The 14,138-nt window shown below is 36.4% G+C and overlaps 1 protein-coding gene across 1 annotated transcript in view; it reads right to left on the bottom strand.

Annotated features, from left to right (window-relative positions):
- FAF1 (Fas associated factor 1) overlaps positions 1-14,138 on the bottom strand; it is a 432,339-nt gene that overhangs the window by 374,168 nt on the left and 44,033 nt on the right. The gene's annotated exons all lie outside the window — the stretch shown is intronic.

Below are 14,138 nucleotides of genomic sequence, written 5' to 3'. Positions count from 1 at the left end.
AATAAACCCAAATGTTAATTTATTTTATGGAAGTAACCATAATGTCTTTTATTTTATGGAAAAAAACCCTTTATTTTATGGAACAAAGCCATTCAGACATTTTGGCCAAACCAATGCAAAGTAAATTACATTACCATGAAACGAAAGGCAATAAAATAAAGCTGAAAAAGAAAGTTATGTTTAAATGTTGAGTTTTAGAGCCCAAATAATCTCTAGATCTCTAACTGCCCCAAATAATCTTTAATAAAAAGTTTCTGATGAACAGCCTTATGTTCAATAAATGAATATACCTATCTTGCACCTTATGTAAAATAATAATCCATCCCTTGTTTCTCATACAAAAATTAACTCAAAATAAATAACAGACTAAAGTAAAACCTAAAACTTCTAGATCTGTGTTAACACGGTAGCCAAGACACACAAGTGACTAGTGAGCCCCTGAAATGTGTCTCAACTGCATTAAGATGTGCTGTATTAAATATATACCAAACAGAACTTAGTACAAAAATAAAAATGTAAAACATCTATTAATAATATTTCTACTGAATACATGTTGAAACAACATTCTGAATATATTGGCTTAAATAAAACTATTTAAATTAACTACATTTTTTTTTAAATGTGGATACTAAAACTTTTAAATTACCAGTTCATGTATGACTTCCATTCTATTTATAATGCTGTTCTAGAAAAAAAGATAGGAAAAAGTCTTTGTGATTTATAGATACAACAGCAAAAGTACAATTAAAAAATGATAAAATGGACTTGACTGAAATTAAGAATTGCTCTTCGAAAGACACTGTTAAGAGGATAAAAGCCACGAAGTAGGAGAAAATACCTGCAGACCATGTCTAACAGAGGACAAGTAACCAGAATATAAGAAAAATTCTCAAAACTCAATTTAAATAAATTATAAATCGTGAAAGGTTTTAACAGAAACTGTCCGGCCCAATGTGGCTCAGTGGGTTGAGCAGCATTCCACAAACTGAAAGGTCACCAGTCTGTTTCTTGATCAGGGCACATGAATGGCTTGCAGGCCAGGTCCTGGGTTGAGGGTGTGCAAGAGGCAAACCATCAATCTCCCACATTGATATTTCTCTCCCTTTTTTCTCCCTCCCTTGCCCTCCCTCTAAAAACAATTAAATTTTAAAAAAAAGATTGACAGAAACTTCACCAAAGATGTACAGATGAGAATAAGCACATTAAAAAATGCTCATTATCCTCAGTCATTAGAGAACTGCAAAAACAACCACAGAAAGATGCCATACATTAGAATGACTAAAATCCAAAATCCTGGCAGTATCAAGTGATGGTAAGGATGCAGAAGAATTGGAACTCTCATACATTGCTGGTGAGGATGCAAAATGATATAGCCATTATGGAAAGCAGGCTAAAGTTTCTTAGAAAGTTAGGACACAGCAATCCTGTTCCTAGGTACTTATCCAAAGGAAATGAAAACTCATATTAATATGAAAATTATACATGAATATTTATAATAGCATTGTTTATAATCACTGAAAACATAAGACGTTCCAAAGTTGCTTCAACTGTACAATCATATAATAGAAAACTACTCAGCAATAATAATGAACAAATTACTGATAATACAAAACAATGTGAATAAATCTCAAAAGCATTATGTGAAAGCCACACTCAAAGCTACATACTGTATGATTCCATTTCTATGACATTCTAGAAATGGCAAAATTATAACAACAAAGAGAATATTAATATTACCAGGGGATTAGGGTGAGAATAGGGGTTGACTACAAGAACGAAGAAGAAATTTTGAAGTATAAAGTAATAGTTTGAATCCTGAACACCACAAAAAAAGAAAAAAAAAGTCAAACAAGACATTAAAACAATGCAACTTCATTTTAAGCTAAATGAAGAGGTAGGGATAATCCTAAGGCTTCAAAATACCAATAAAAACTGGTTAGAACAGTTAGGACAGGGTAGAAGTTGCACAGAACAAAGTGGAGATAAAAACTATAGAGAAAGCACAGCAAAAACTCAAAGCAAGTATCAGAAAGTATAAGCAAAAATACATTTCCTCAATGACATCACAACTTCCTTCAAAAAGGGGGTGTTGGTGAAGGAAGTATTACCAAGAGCCTACCTTCTATAGAAAAAACAAAAAAATAAGCAAAAATCATCAGAATCAAATTTGTCAGAACTCTGAAAAATACTTTGTTTATATCAACCAAGAAATACCAAAACAAGAAAAGGTAAGTTAAAAACAGTGTGTGAAAGCTCTACTTCATTTTCATTTTCCCTTCCCACTCTTGGCTCAGGGTCAACAGCTGGTCACTGGTCCCTGGTACTAAGGCAGCAGAGGAGACTCTGTTTTCCAGAAACTTGTTAGTCAGCTGCGACCTATGTAGGGCTACCTGAAGGACTAACTCCAGGCACTCTCCATTCTTTCATCAACTTGGACTTCCTTGGGGTAAAGAAGCAGCTATACAGAGGGCATTCTTCAAAAACATTTTAAGGCAAATAGAAGACCCACTACAATCTGTTAAAATATTACAGTTGAGGCAAACAATATACATGACAATAATCTGAAAGAAAAGCTGGGAAGAATGTTTCTTTGGGAAATTAGGGCATTGAAAAAGACTGTGGAAACTTGGAAAGCCATGCACATATCCAAGCTAGAATACTACTTAGAGAAGACTTGATAAAATTACTGGTTCATTTCTAGGCTCAGCACAATCAAGAGCTGAAGGCTAAGATAGTGTTATAAATGGCCTAGCTAAGCATTAGAGTGCCTCAACATACAGCCAGCCTGCAAAACCTGGAAATATTTTTGTCTTCATTTTCCTCTCATTTCTATTTTTTTTTTACTCCAGATGTTCAAAGAAATTTCTCTCATAATACTAGCAGATCACAGCTAAATAAAGAGAGATCTGAGAAACTGTCATGTGCTAAATGTTTGTGTAGTCTCTCCAAAATTTAAATGTTGGAGCCCTAAGCCCCAGTGTGATGGTACGGGGAGGTAGGGCCATTGGGAGGTAATTAGTTTTAGATGAGGTTGTGATGGTGGGGCCCTCAAAATGGATTAGTGCCCCTTATAAGAGACACCAAAGACATTGTGCATGCTGGTATGAGCACTCTCTCACCCTCTCCTCCCCTGCCCAGCCCCCATGTGAAAACAAAGCAAGAGAGTGGCCATCAACAAGTCACAACGAGAATTCTCACCAGAAACCAAACATACTGGCACCCTGACCTCAGACTTCTAGCCTTGAGAACTGTGAGAAAATGAAGTTCTATCATATTTTGTTATGGTAACCCAGGCAGATTAAGACACAGATCATTCATTACAAAAAAAAATTACAAAATGGAATTCACCAATTCCATTCTGAACAAGATATTTATGTAAACAAGTGTTATCATTATTAAATTAAAAACATTCAGAAAAAAACTATTTAGGAAAGTTATTAAATAGATAACTACAACTCTCATAAAGGAACAAAACCAACCATAAGGAGGAGGAAGAATCTAATCTCCAGAGTTATGATGTTAATACTTAAAATATCCACTCCCCCCCCAAAAAAACTGTGAAGTATGGCAAGAAAGAAATACAGCCTATTCAAAGGAAAAATTAATAGACACTGTGAAAAAAACAAACATCAGACTTACTAGACAAAGACTTTCAATCACTATCTTAAATATACTCAAAGAGCTCAAAGAAACCATGAACAACAAGGAGCTAATAAAAGCAGGAGGACAATGCATCAACAAACAAAAATCTGAATAGAGAAAAGTAATTATTTTTAATAGAACCAGAAATTCTGGAACTAAAACATATAATAAAATAAAATGAAAAATTAAGCACAGCATTTCAATAGCAACAATACACAGGAAAAAATCAGAGAATTTAACAAAGTAAAAAATTATAACTTTCAAAAAAGACTTTATAGAAAGGAAGTTTTCAGAAATTTATTATACACAAATTCTACCAAATGGTGAAAAATCACTAGATCCTGGTTACTTTATTCAAACTCTAAAGATTCTGTTTTTTGTCTATATTGTAAACTCTTTGGGGAAAGGAAGAAGAATCAACTGAAAAATGAAAACGGCTGCAAAGATTGACAGCATTTATCACACACTCTTAGCAAATGCAAAGACAGTGAAATGCACATCAAGAATAGTGTTAAGTTTTAAAATTAAAATCTGATTTGAAAAAACAAAACAAAATTGTTGAACCTGGGGAACAAAGAGTACTTGAGAATGTGAACAGTGAGGGTATGCTATTGCTATACACATGACAGACCTGACAGGATCTCACGTTTACTCAGAAAAAATCCATATCTAAGTCAAAACCACTCTGTTATGAGACTCCTATGTAGAGTAACTCAACAATAAGCATATTAACAATAAGCATAATAGCAAATAAGTAGTGAAGGATGTTCCTTTTCCAAATTCTAAAGCTAGTTGTATTCAATAGTGATTAATGCAGGTTTCAATAAAGGCAATTGTTCATTTTTTTCAGTCTCTCAAGTCACACCTTTTTAAAATGGCATTTGATAGATTTGTTCAATTTTCTGTTCTGATTACATTGAAAGAAGAAGAAAAAGGCTTAAATTTATCAATTCCATTCTGAACAAGATACTTATGTAAACAAGTGTTCTTATCATTATTAAATTAAAACCATTCAGTTTTTAATTCAGTTAAAAAATAGGATATGAAACTGCAGCTTTTTGCTACTAAACCAAATACTCATGATTTATTTCTTTTGGGCAAAAACATCACACCATTTGTTGCAACAAATAAATTCTTAGGGTAGTTAATCTGCATTTTATTGGTTTAGTTTTAATTTGTAAATGTTTTAGCTTTTACTGTTAAGTGAGAACTATAAGCATAAAGTTTAAACCTACATTTATGTTAGTATAAATATAAGAAATATGAAATTAAAATATATTAAGTTAAAAAATCAACAAAAATTATCCAGTCTGAAAAAGAAACAAAATAAATAAATAAACAGTTTAAGAAATATGTAGAATCCCACCAAGTGTACCAACACTCCCAAAACAGGGAGTCTCAGAAGAAGATATGGACAGAAAGAATATTTGAAGAAATAAGTGAAAACTACCCAAGTTTGATAAAAGCAAGAACTGCATATTCAAGAAGATTCAAAAGGTTTCACGACAAATAAATACAAAAATATCCATACCAAAACACATTATAATCAACCTACCATGAAAGTAGAAAGAGAAGCATATTTCATGTATAAGGGATCCTCAATAAGATTAATACCTAATTTCTCATCAGAAGTTATAAAGGTCAGAAGGCAATTGGATTACATACTCAGATTGCTAAATGAAAAAATACCTGGAAACAAAAAAAACTGTCCTTCAAAACTGAAAGAAAAATTAAGACATTACAAGATAAACAAACGCTGAGGTAGGCTGTCACTATGAGGTCTAAGTTACAAGAAATGATAAAGGGAGTCCACCTGAGGAAACAAAAGGACAACAGACAGTAAGTAACTGGAAGCCATACAAAGAAATTAACAACAACAATAAAGGTAAATACAAAAGTCATTATTACTGTACTTTGTAACTCCACTTGTCATCTATATTATTTAACAGACAAATGCATAATATAATAATTATACATGGATGTTAATGGATAATGTTAATGGACAAATGCATAATATATAAAGACGCAAGCTGTGATAAAGGGTTAGAGATGGAGCTGTATAGAACAGAGTTCTTGTGTACTATTGAAGCTAAACTGATATTAATTGAAAAAATAAATCGTTATAAAATGAAGAACTTATTTGTAGTCCTTAGAATAACATAATAACTAAAATGATACAGAAAAGAAAATGAGAAAGGAATCAAAATACAGTAACAAAAAAAGCTGATTAAACACAAAAGAGCAATAATGGAAGAAAATGGGAGAGGGGGATATGATACATATAAAATAAATAGTAAGATCACAGAACTAAATGCTTCCTTATCAGTAATTATTTTAAGTGTAAATGGATTAAACTCTCCAAATACAAAGCAAATTTCAATGAATTTTAAAAGAATAAAACAAGATTTTTTGAACATTGTACTGTTGTTCTATTATAGTTGTCCGAATTGACCCCCTTTGTCCTCCTCCACCCAGTTCATTGCCCACTCCCACAGTCAGTCCCCCACACTGTTTTCCATGTCTATGGAACATTGATACACATTCTTTAAATAGTCCCTTCCCCTTCTTTCTACCATTATCACCCTCACCCTTCCCCTCTGGTCACTGTCAGACTGTTCCGTGTTTCCATGCCTCTGGTTCTATTGTGCTCATTTGTCTTTGTCCATTAGGTTCCTCTTATAAGTGAGATCATATGGTATATGTCTTTCACTAAATAGCTTATCTCACTTAACATAATGCTCTCCAGTTCTATCCATGCTGTTGCAAAAAATGGAGATCCTTCTTCCTTTCTGCTGTGTAGCATTCCATTGTGTGAATGTACCACACTCTTTTGATCCACTCACTTACTGATGGGCACCTGGGTTGCTTCCAGCACTTGGCTATTGTAAACTGTGCTTATGAACACTGGGGTGCACAGGTTCTTTTGAATTAGTGTTTCAGAATTCTTAGCGTGTATTCTCAGCAGTGCAATCACTGGGTCAAAAGGCAGTTCTATTTTTAATTTTTTGAGGAAATTCCATACTGTTTCCACATTGGCCACGCCAGTTGCATTCCCAACAGTGCACTAGGGTTCCCTTTTCTCCACATCCCTTGCAGACCTTGTTTGTTGATTTGTTAATGATGGCCATTCTGACCAGTAGGAAGTGGTATCTCACTGTGGCTTGAATTTGTATATGTGATGTTAAGCATTCTTTCATATGTCTATGTGCCTTCTGTATGCCCCCCTTGGAGAATTGTCTGTTCAGGTCCTTTGCCCATTTTTTTATTGGATTGTTTGTCTTCCTGGTGTTGATTTGTATGAGTTCTTTACGTATTTTAGAGATCAAACCCTTCTCTGAGGTATCATCGGCAAGTATGTTTTCACATACAGTTGAATCCCTTTTCATTTTTCTGATGTTTTCTTTAGCTATGCAGAAGCTTTTCACTATGATGTTGTCTCACTTGTTTATTTTTTTCATTTATCTTCCTGACCTACGAAGTATATGGGTAAAAATATTGCTGTGTGGGATATCTGATATTTTACTACCTATGTTTTCCTCTACGACTTTTATGGTGTCACAAATTATATTTAAGTCTTTTCCATCTTGAGTTTCTTCTGTTGTATGGTGTAAGTTGGTGTCCTATTTCACTTGTTTGTATATACCTGTCCAGATCTCCCAAAACCATTTATTGAAGAGGCTATTTTCACTCATTTTATGCTCCTTCCCCCTTTCTGAAATTTAATTGACCACAGAGACATAGGTTTATTTCTGGGCTCTCTATTCTGTTCCACTGATCTGTGTCTATTCTTGTGCCACTACCAGACTGTTTTGATCACAGTGGCTTTGTAGTATAGCTTGATATCAGCTATTATGATCCCTCCCACTTTGTTCTTCTTTCTCAAGACAGCTGAGGCTATTCAGGGCAATTTTTGGTTCCATATATATTTTTGAAATATTTGTTCTAGAACCATGAAATATGCCATTGGTATTTTAATAGGGATTGCATGAATCTCTAAATTCCTTTGGGTAGTATGGACAACTTAATGATGTTAATTCTTCTAATCCATGAATATAGTGTATGCTTCCATTTATTTCTATCTTCCTCAATTTCTTTCTTCGGTGTTCTGCAGTTCTCCAAGTTTTTATCTCCTTGGTTAAGGTTATTCCTAGGCACTTTATTTTTGTTGTTATTGCTACAGTAAATGGGATTGTTTTTCCTAGTTCCCATTTCTGATATTTCATTGTGTACAAAAATTCCTTTGACTTCTGAATATTGACTTTGTATCCTGCTATTGTGCCAAATTCATTCATTAGGTTAAGTTTTTTGGTGGAGGTGATCTGGTTTTCTATGTACACTATCATGTCATCTGCAAACAATAACAGTTTTACTTCCTCCTTTCCAATTTCCAAGTCTCTATGTCATTAAATTCTGCTCTGATCTTGATTATTTTCTTCCTTCTAATTGCTCTGGGCTTTCTTGTTGTTTTTCTAGTTCTTGTAGATGTAAAACTAGGTTGTTTCTTTGAGATTTTTGTATCTTTTTTTAGGTAAGCCTGTATTGCTATGACTTTCCTCACATGACTGCCTTCACTGTGTCCCAAAAATTTGGGGCTGTTGTGTGTTCATTTTCATTTTTTTCTATAAACTTTTTTATTTCTTCCTTGATCTCATTGTCACCCCATTCATTATTTAATAGCATCTAAATCAGTCTGCATGTATTTGAATGTTTTTGAGATTTTTCATTGAGATTGGTTTCTACCTTCAAGCCACTGGAATCCAAGAAGATGCTTGATATAATTTCAATTTTCTTGAATTTATTGAGGCTTGTTTTCTGCCCTACCATGTGGCCTATCTTTGTAAATGTTCTATATGCATTTGAAACCACTGTGCATTTTGCTTCCTTGGAGTGAGAGGTTCTGTATATATCAATTAAGTCCGTTTGATCTAGAGTGTTGAGGTGCTGGAAGAGTGTTGGTAATACTACAATATCCTCCTTGATTCTTTGCTTGGAGATCTATCTATTGTTGTCACTGTGGTGTTCAAATCCCCTACAATGAATATGTTGCTGTCGATATCTTTCTTGAAGTCCTCCAAGAATTTCCTTATATATTTAGGTGCTCCTATGTTGGATGCATATGTGTTTATGAGGGCTGTATCTTCTTGATGGACTACTCCCGTAAGTATTATGTAGTGTCCTTCTTTGTCTATTTTCGTGGTCTTTTCTTTTTTTAATATATATTTTATTGATTATGCTATTACAGTTGTCCCATTCCCCCTTTATTCCCCTATGCCCTGCATGCCCCCTTCCACCCACATTCCCCCAATTCAGTTTATATCCATGGGTCATACATATAAGTTATTTGATTTCTACATTTCTTATACTATTCTTAACATCCCCCTGTCTATTTTCTACCTATCATTTATGCTACTTATTCTCTGTACCTTTTTTCCCTTTCTACCCCTTCCACTCCCCCACTGATAACCATCCATTTCTGTGACTCTGTTCCTGTTCTATGTTTGCTTAGTTTGTTTTGGGGTGTTTTCTTAGGTTCAGTTGTTAATAGCTGTGAGTTCATTGTCATTTTAGTGTTCATATTTTTTATCTTCTTCTTTTTCTTAGATTAGTCCCTTTAATATTTCATATAGTAAGAGCTGGGTGATGATGAACTCCTTTAGCTTGACCTAATCTGGGAAGCACTTTATCTGCCCTTCTATTATAAATTATAGCTTTGCTGGATAGAGTCATCTTGGATGTAGGTCCTTGCCTTTCATGACTTGGAATACTTCTTTCCAGTCCCTTCTTGTCTGTAAGGTTTCTTTTGAGAAATCAGCTGACAGTCTTATGGGAAATCCTTTGTACGTAACTGTCTCCTTTTCTCTTGCTACTTTCAAAATTCTCTCCTTATCTTTAATCTTGGCTAATGTAATTACAATGTGCCTTGTTGTGTTCCTCCTTGGATCCAACTTCTTTGAGACTCTCTGAGCTTCCTGTACTTCCTGAAAGTCTACATCCTTTGCCAGATTGGGGAAGTTCTCCTTCATTATTTGTTCAAATAAGTTTTCAACTTGTTGTTCTTCCTCTTCTCCTTCTGGCACCCCTATAATTCAGATGTTGGAACATTTAAAGATGTCCTGGAGGTTCCTAAGCCTCTTCTCATTTTTTTAAATTGTTTTTCCATTCTGTTCTAGTGGAATGTTTCTTTCTTCCTTCTGCTCCAAACTGTTGATTTTAGTCCTGGTTTCCTTCCCATCACTGTTGGTTCCCCGTATATTTTTCTTTATTTCACATAATTCGACCTTCATTGTTGCCTGAGTCTGTTTTATGCTGTTGAAGTAGCCAATGAGTTCCTGGAGCATCCTGATAACCAGTGTTTTGAACTGTGCATCTGATAGGTTGGCTATCTCTTCGTCGCTTAGTTGTATTTTTTCTGGAGCTTTGAACTGTTCTCTCATTTGGGCAATTTTTTGTTTGTTTGTTTGGGCACATCTGTTATGTAGTAAGGGGTGGAGCCTTAGGTATTCACCAGGGTGAGACAACCCAGTAGCTGGGTTGTGACACCATAAGTGGGAGAGGGTCCATGAGGGAACAATGCCACTTGCTCTGCTCCCTGCCAGTTTTCAGTCACTTCCTTGGCTACATACAATCAAATTGGGCCTTTCTGGTACAGATTCCTGGGTGGGTGGGTTTGTATACATTCTAGGACCCTGTGGGTCTCTCCAATGAACTCTCCTGTGAGGCTGGGAGTTTATTCCAGCACCTCAACCCCCACAGGTGTTTTTAGTCAGAGGCTTTGAGGCTTTATTTCCCAGCACTGGAACCCTGGGTTGTGCCAGCTGTCTTGCTCCGTAGTTGTTCCTCTCAGTTTATCTGCACGTGAATGTGGGACTGCCCAGCCTGCAAGCCACAGCCTCACACAGTCTGCCAGCCTCTGCCTTGCCTGCCCTGGGCCTCCAGGCACTGCCTTTCTGCCAGTCCTCTTACCCTGGGTTCCTATCTCCGCCCCAGTCTGGATGAATGTTTCTTTTTTAACTGCCTGGTTGTCAGACTTCCATACAGTTCAATTTTCTGTCAGTTATGGTTGTTTTTGTTTTTAAGCTTGTTGTCGTCCTTGTTTTGATTGTGGGAGGAGATGCAGTGTGTTTACACCTCCATCTTGCCTGGAAGTCACGCCTTTTCTTTTCTTTTGAAACCTATTTTGTATGACATAAGTATTGCTACCCCAGCTTTTTTTTTTTTCATGTCCATTTGCTTGAAATATTTTTTTCTACCTCTTCACTTTCAGCCTGTGTAGACCTTTTGTTCTAAGGTGGGTCTCTTATACACAGCATATATGTGGGTCACATTTCCTTATCCATTTAGCTACCCTATGTCTTTTGATTGGAGCATTTAATCCATTTACATTTAAGATTATTATTGATAGGTACTTATTCATTGCCATTTTTCTACCCTTTCTACCTGTGTTCCTTCCTGTCTGTCTGTCTTTCTGTCTGTCTGTCTAACTATCTATCTTCTTAAAGCAGTTCCTTTGGCATCTCTTGCATTGCTGGTTTGCTGGAGATGAATTCTTTCAGCCTTTTTGTCTGGGAAACTTATTATTTTACCTTCCATTTTAAATGAGAGTCTTCCTGGATAGGGTGGTCTTGGTTTAGGCCTTTGTTTTTCTCTACTTGGACTATTTATTTAGTCTTGCTATCCCCTTCTGATTTGCACTGTTTCTGTAGATAAATTAGTTGACAGCCCTATCAGAGCATCCCTGTATGTTACCAGCTGTTTCTCCCTTGCTGCCTTTAAGACTCTCTTTGTCTTTAAATTTTGCCATCTTAATTATGATATGTCTTAGAGTCAGCCTCTTTGGGGTCATCTTGCTTGATTGGGACCTTCTGTACTTCCTAGACTTATGTAACTTTTTCTCCCTCATCAAATTGGGGACACATTCTGTCATTACTTTTTCAAACAGGTTTTCAATCCCTTGCTTTTCTTCTTCCCCTTCTGGTATCCCTTTGATACAAATATTATTACATTTCACGCTGTCCTATAGCTCCCTTAAACCCTCTTCATTCTTTTTGAGTCTTATTTCATTTCATTGCTCTGTCTCAGAGATTTTTTCTACCTTGTCCTCTAGCTTGCGATTCAACTCTCTGCTTCCTCTAGCCTGCTTTTAATTCCTTCTAATGTATTCCTCATTTCAGATGTTGTATTCTTCATTTCCTCCTGGCTCTTACTGATAGTTACCATGTCCTTCTTCATGCTGGTGTAGTTCCCAGTAAGTTCCCTTTTTTTAGCTCCCATGGTGTTCCTTCTACTTCTCACTGAGCTCCTTATAAGCATTATTTTGAACTCAGTGTCTGACAGTTTGCTTGCCTCGATTTCACTTAGCACTCTTTCTGGGGATTACTCCTTTCTTTTGATTGCAAGTTGTCCCTTTGTCTCTCCATTTCAGGTGACTCTTCTTGTTTGTTTCTGAGTGTTAGATAGATCTGCTTTAACTCCCTGTCTTCATGGTGTGATCTTCTGTGGTAGGAGATCTGTGGGACTCAGCGGTGCAGCCTCCTTGATCACCTGAGCCTGATGCTCTTGGGCTGCCCTTCATGCCATTTATGTGGACTCTCTAGCTGTAGTTGGGTTTTGGTTGTTGTTGGGTCATTCTGTTGGAGGTCCTTCCCTCTGGCTGGCTGGCTGGCTGGCTGAGAGTCACTATGGTCCACCCTATTTTGTACATCGTTTTTCAGATGCTGCCAGAACAAAACCAATCAACCCCAAAACAAAACCACACCCACAAAGAAACCTCTACCCACAGCCAAAATATCAACAGCAAATAAGCAAATATTAAAGAGATTGTGGCTATTATAAGAAAGGAAATATGAATATGAGGTGACTGAAAGAAAATGATTCTGAGAGGATCAAGGGAAGAGAAATATTAAGAGTATGGAATATAAACAAAGTGAAAAAAGAAAATAAAATTTACATCATAAATAAAAAACGGAGAGAAGAAGGCAGACTGTAGTAAGAAATGGGAAAAATTGCACCACAGCAATATTGACAACAAATGAACAAAGATTCATACAGGTGAAATGGGAATAAGAAGGAAAAAGGAATGAAAACTTTGTGAGATGTCTAGAGGAAAGAAAAGTGATTTTGAGAGGATAAAGGGAGAAGGAATACTAAGAGTAAGGAATGAAAACCAGGCTAAGACAGGGTAAAATTAAAACTGAAAACTAAAAAGAAAGGGCAAGAGAAAGGAAATATGGAGTAGGAGAGGGTAACTTTAAAATTTGAGATTTGAAATACAAAAACAGTGAAGATCTAGAAATAAAATTGAAGAAATGCAGCAACTACCATATCAACAACCAGCGAGCAAAGGCTGGTAAAGGTGGAGAGAATAAGGGTATTTTAAAAATGGGAAAAAGAATGTGAGATGACTAATGACAGGAAAAATGGTTTTGAGAGGCTGGACAAGGGAGAAACAGTAAGAGTGTGGAATAGAAACAAGTCATACCAAGAGAAAAAATAAAATTTAAAACAAAAATAAGAAGAGGAAGGAAGAGGGTAAATGGAATAAGAGAGGAAGGAAAATAGGAGATGCGAATTAAACTAAAATATAAAAACTAATGAAATAATAGGTACAACCTTGAAGAAAAACAAATGAATGCTAAAAAGCTATGTAAGAGAGAAAATCATGTAAATCATGAAGAAGACCATGGCAGAATTCATCTCAGCTGGAATCCAGTGTTTACCACTGTCTTACCATTCTGGATTTGCCATTAGTAATGCCAATATGGTGTCCTAGTCTGACCCTAGGCATCCTGTTAAGACTACAAGTGATCCTCCCTGGCTGGTATGGCTCAATGGATTTAGTGCCAGCCTGCGAACCAAGGGTCACTGGTCCAATTCCCAGTCAGGGCACATGGCTGGCTGGATTGCTGTCCAGGTTCCCAGTAGGGAGCATGTGAGAGGTAACCACAAATTGGTGTTTCTCTCCCTCTCTTTCTCTCTCCTTTCCCTGTCTATAAATAAAAATAAATAAATAAAATTTTAAAAAAAGAAAACACACTACAAGTGATCCACAGTCTTTGGCTGTCTCCTTCAGATTAGTCTGGTCCCCACTATTCCGCCCTGCCATCTTTCTATCAACCCAAGGCCCCAGAGAAGTTCCTTTAATGATCCAAGAGGCCTGTCAGTACCTTCTCCACCCGCCTCCAGAAGAGGACTCTGGTGGATTGGGAGGGTGGGAACCCTGTGTCACCTCCGGGGAGCACTATTTCGTGTTCTGTAAAGATGGTCAGAGTGTTTCCCCACTTGTCTTGATCTGTCCCAGATTCTTTCCAATAATGTATGATTTTTGGTGAAGCAGCTGTCCATTTCATGCAAGGAGCCAATCTGTGTAAAAGGGGCAGCTCTTTCCAGTTTGGAGCAGACAGCAGCTTTGTCTATTCACCAAGGCTTAGCAGGGCCCTGAACATCCCTTGTTTCCCCTGTCTCTCAACTCTCTGGTCTGCTTGTTTCAGATCACAGCC

The sequence above is a fragment of the Sturnira hondurensis genome, unplaced genomic scaffold, assembly GCF_014824575.4.
Source record: "Sturnira hondurensis isolate 20B ecotype Veracruz unplaced genomic scaffold, ASM1482457v3 Scaffold0004068, whole genome shotgun sequence".
NCBI lineage: Eukaryota > Metazoa > Chordata > Mammalia > Chiroptera > Phyllostomidae > Sturnira > Sturnira hondurensis.
Note: the sequence above shows the minus strand (reverse complement) of the source record. Positions and strands in the feature narration are given on the sequence as shown.